The 5,316-nt window shown below is 42.9% G+C and overlaps 1 pseudogene; it reads left to right on the top strand.

Annotated features, from left to right (window-relative positions):
- The first annotated feature begins 2,131 nt into the window (after nucleotides 1–2,131).
- On the top strand, nucleotides 2,132–2,458 carry LOC116973467 (annotated as a pseudogene).
- Nucleotides 2,459–5,316: the final 2,858 nt, after the last annotated feature.

The following is a 5,316-nucleotide window of genomic DNA, read 5'->3' as shown; positions in this document are numbered from 1 at the left end:
CTGCTTTTTCTGGCTAATTTGTACGTTTCATCTTTTGTTTTGATACTATCCCTGATTTCCCTTGTTATCCACGGATGCACTACCTTCCCTGATTTATTTTTTTGCCAAACTGGGATGAACAATTGTTGTAGTTCATCCATGCAGTCTTTAAATGCCTTCCATTGCATATCCACCGTCAACCCATTAAGAATCAATTGCTAGTCTATCTTGGCCAATTCACGTCTCATAGCCTTTAAGTTCAGGACCCTTGTTTCTGAATTAACGATGTCACTCTCCATCCTAATGAAGAACTCAACCATATTTTGGTCACTCTTGCCCAAGGGCCCACGCACAACAAGACTGCTAACTAACCCTTCCTCATTACTCAATACCCAATCTAGAATAGTCTGCTCTCTCGTTGGTTCCTCTACATGTTGGTTTAGAAAACTATCCCGCATACATTCCAAGAAATCCTCTTCCTCAGCACCCTTGCCAATTTGATTCACCCAATAGATTGAAGTCACCCATTATAACTGTTTTACCTTTGTTGCACGCATTTCTAATTTCCTGTTTGATGCCATCCCCAACTCCACTACTACTGTTAGGTGGCCTGTACACAACTCCCACTAGCGTTTTCTGCCCCTTAGTGTTTCGCAGCTCTACCCATATCGATTCCACATCCTCAAAGCTAATGTCCTTCCTTTCTATTGCGTTAATCTGCTCTCTAACCAGCAACGCTACCCCACCTCCTTTCCCTTTCTGTCTATCCCTCCTGAATATTGAATGTCCCTGGATGTTGAGCTCCCAGCCTTGGTCACCCTGGAGCCATGTCTCCGTGATCCCAACTATATCACAGTCGTTAATAGCTATCTGCACATTCAACTCATCCACCTTATTACGAATGCTCCTTGCATTGAGACACAAAGCCTTCAGGCTTGTTTTTACAACACTCTTACCCCTTATACTATTATGCTGAAAAGTGGCCCTTTTTGATTTTTGCCCTGGATTTGCCGGCCTGCCACTTTTACTTTTCACCTTGCTACCTATTGCTTCTACCCTCATTTTACACCCCTCTGTCTCTATGCTCACACATTTAAGAAACCCTTTCCCTTTAACTCCATCCACCACTATCCCATTCGACACCCCACCCTCCTTATTCAGTTTACAACCACCCGTATATTCACGTTGCCTTCAGCTTTAACCTTGGAATGAGTTCCTCATCTGAGTTCCTCTGATGTAATTGGCATTACATCTACTTCTTGACTCGGGGCAGGTGTCACTTCTTGTCAGTATGCAGTAGAATAGTACTTTTTTTACAGTCTCCGCTGTAGCACTTATCACAGGTAAGAAATTAATTTTACTGGATATCTCTTTGTAATTCACACTCCAGTATCCCATTTCTGAATGTCACAACGTTAGTTGGCATTAACACATGAACATTATTTGAGTATAAGAGCAGGGAGATTCTACTGCAGTTGTTCAGGGTCTTGGTGAGACCACACCTGGAGTATTGCGTACAGTTTTGGTCTCCTAATCTGAGGAAAGACATTCTTGCCATAGAGGGAGTACAGAGAAGGTTCACCAGACTGATTCCTGGGATGGCAGAACTTTCATATGAAGAAAGACTGGATAGACTCGGCTTGTACTCGCTAGAATTTAGAAGATTGAGGGGAGATCTTATAGAAACTTACAAAATTCTTAAGGGGTTGGACAGGCTAGATGCAGGAAGATTGTTCCCGATGTTGGGGAAGTCCAGACACGGGGTCACAGTTTAAGGATAAGGGGGAAGTCTTTTAGGACCGAGATGAGAAAAACATTTTTGTGGTGAATCTGTGGAATTCTCTGCCACAGAATGTAGTTGAGGCCAGTTCATTGGCTATATTTAAGAGGGAGTTTGATGTGGCCCTTGTGGCTAAAGGGATCAGGGGGTATGGAGAGAAGGCAGGTACAGGATACTGAGTTGGATGATCAGCCATGATCATATTGAATGGCGGTGCAGGCTCGAAGGGCGGAATGGCCTACTCCTGCACCTATTTTCTATGCTTCTATGTTTCTATTATCATTACGTCTATGATATTTCCCTCCCTTTTCTGTTTCAACAGCTTCTCTTCCACTCTTCCCTCAAGATTTAGCTGAACACAAGTCCACGCGCTGAACTAAGTCCAACATGCAGAATAATGCAGGGAAATGTGTCGATCTTTTCCACACAGATCCTCTGCTAGCAAGAGAATCATTGGTATCAAGGACCATGCCTCCTTTCAAATTAACCTTGCTGATGTTGATATAGTGACTGGGAGACTCAATGGACAGCACAAAACATATACCATCTGTGGAGCTGTCTGTAGGATGGGTGAATAGATTGTTTCCTGAGGCTAGCAAAGAATGATGGAATTGTGGCCAAGGGTGTCTAACAAACAGTATACATGTGGTTTGGGAATACTGATGTGTGTAGAGAATCAAAAATTTGAGTAAACAAAAAGGTTTGGCTGAACTGAACATAATTGTGTTCTGACTCTTTTTATGCATCAGAAGCTCAGTAGGAGTGTAATTGTGCTTGGTGGCATCCTTCTGCTGTTTAACACTAAACTTGCTCGGTAATGCCTCATTGAGCACCATTGTAATGTTACCTGCTTCACTGCACTCTCAACGATTCTCACTGCAGCATTTGACGCCAGTGACAATGATAAGATATGTTTAATAACCTATTCCTCCATAAGATGCTCCAATAGAAATGAACAAAAATGAGGATTAAGATCAGAGATTTATTTAGTAGTGCACAGCAAAATGCATTTTAATTCTTCAGTAGCATTCTCTGCTCATATAAGACCAATCATGTTCATTTCAAACCATTGATTGATTATCTATGAAGTTATCAACCCCGTCACCTCAACGACTGACTTGTATTTTCTAGAGACGTCTTAATTGCCACGTCCATCTCTGTACAATTGCCCTCTCGTTCTTCAAGATCGTCGACTAACAAATCAGTAGTCGTGGCAGAATGCAGAAACAAGTAACTGCAGATGCTGGTTTACAAAAAAATAGACTGTATGTTTCAATCAATCAAACTCAGGCTACCTATTACTTTGCTACTTTTCAAAGGGTTAAGAGGAAAGTGTTATGTGTCATCTTGACATTGCCTGTGCAAGCCACTTCCAGAATGAGACTCCTGTGGCAAGTTCACAAGGCTTTTTTTTCCCCCATGTAGTGCCCAGACTGAAATTCTGACATTCTTTATTATTATTCTGCAAAGACGCCCAGCCACTTGCGCTTATTAGGCCCCAATCTCTGTGAGCATCCAGTTCTTAAAAAGACAAAACAAAAAATAAGCTACACAGTTACATGGAAGTGTTCCTACTAAATGAATGGATGTTATTTTAATTGGGGATAGATGGAGGAGTGTTTCTGTGAAGGGGACTTGGACAGTTAGTTAAAAATTAGTGTTCACAAGAGGCAGGAAGCCATAAAGATTAGTTCATAAGTTCATAAGTGATAGGAGCAGAATTAGGCTATTTGGACCATCAAGCCTACTCCCCTATTCAATCATGGCTGATCTATCTCTTCCCCTCAACCCCATTCTCCTGCCTTCTCCCCATAACCTCTCAGGTTACTGGGGCAGATTCACTAGGGCAACGATAAGAACCTCCTGTCATGAGGCTGCATGTGAAATCCAAATATGAATACAGCACTTTGGGGAAGCCACCAATGCAACCAACTTCCTCTGTTCATTTTGCCTATCTCATGTCTACTTCACATTATAAAACTTTGGTTTGGCTGCATGTGGCATATAGTGTGTGGTTTTAATGGCCCCATTACATGAAGGATCTGGAGGCTTTAGAAAGAGGGCAGAGGCGGTTTACCACAAAGATGCCTGGGTTCGAGGATTTTAGCTACAGGGAGAGGTGGGACCGACTTGGATTGTTTTCTCTGGAATGCCAGAGGTTGAGGGAGACCTAATAGAATTTAATAAAACTATGAGAGGCATAGATAGGGCGGAGAGTTACACTCTTATTCCCAGGATGGAAATGTCGAATACCTTTGGCATAACTTTAAGATGAGAGGGTCGAAGGTTAAAGGAGACATGTGGGGCACATTTTTTACACAGAGGGTAAACATAGAAAATAGGTGCAGGAGAAGGCCATTCGGCCCTTCGAGCCAGCACCACCATTCATTGCTCTATCTAACTCTATCTTAAATCCATCCAGTGACTTGGCCTCCACTGCCCTCTGTGGCAGGGAATTCCATAAATTCACAACACTCTGGGTGAAAATGTTTTTTCTCACCTCAGTCTTAAATGACCTCCCCTTTATTCTAAAACTATGGCCCCTGGTTCTGGACTCGCCCAACAGTGGGAACATTTTTCCTGCATCTAGCTTGTCCAGCCCTTTAATAATTTTATATGTTTCTATAAGATTCCCCCTCATCCTTCTAAACTCCAGTGAATACAAGCCTAGTCTTTTCAATCATTCCTCATATGACAGTCCCGCCATCCCAGGGATCAATCTCGTGAACCTACGCTGCACTGCCTCAATCACAAGGATGTCCTTCCTCAAATTAGGAGACCAAAACTGTACACAATACTCCAGATATGGTCTCACCAGAGCCCTATACAACTGCAGAAGAGCCTATACAACTGCAGAAGAGCCTATACAACTGCAGAAGAGCCTATACAACTGCAGAAGGGCCTATACAACTGCAGAAGAGCCTATACAACTGCAGAAGGGCCTATACAACTGCAGAAGAGCCTATACAACTGCAGAAGGGCCTATACAACTGCAGAAGGGCCTATACAACTGCAGAAGAACCTATACAACTGCAGAAGGGCCTATACAACTGCAGAAGGGCCTATACAACTGCAGAAGGGCCTATACAACTGCAGAAGAACCTATACAACTGCAGAAGAGCCTATACAACTGCAGAAGGGCCTATACAACTGCAGAAGGGCCTATACAACTGCAGAAGGGCAGTGGGTGCCTGGTTTGTGCTGCCAAAGATGGTGTTGGAAGCAGATATGAAAGTGGAGCTTAAGAGGCTTTTGGTTAGGCACATGGATATACATGGAATGGGGAGATTTAGATTATGTGCACTCAGATAGAATTGGCATTATGTTCAGCACAGACATTTTGGGCTGAAAGGCCTGTTCCTGTGTCGTACTGTTCTATGTGTAGGAAGGAACTGCAGATGCTGGTTTAAACCAAAGATAGACACAAAAAGCTGGAATAACAGCAGCATCTCTGGAGAGAAGGAATGAGTGACATTTCGGGTCGAGACCCTTCTTCAGACTGAACGTCACGGTTCTATGTTCAGTGTTCTATAAATGGCAGTTATTCTTATAGCAAA

This window comes from Amblyraja radiata, chromosome 5 (assembly GCF_010909765.2).
Source record: "Amblyraja radiata isolate CabotCenter1 chromosome 5, sAmbRad1.1.pri, whole genome shotgun sequence".
Taxonomy (NCBI): Eukaryota; Metazoa; Chordata; class Chondrichthyes; order Rajiformes; family Rajidae; genus Amblyraja; species Amblyraja radiata.
Note: the sequence above shows the minus strand (reverse complement) of the source record. Positions and strands in the feature narration are given on the sequence as shown.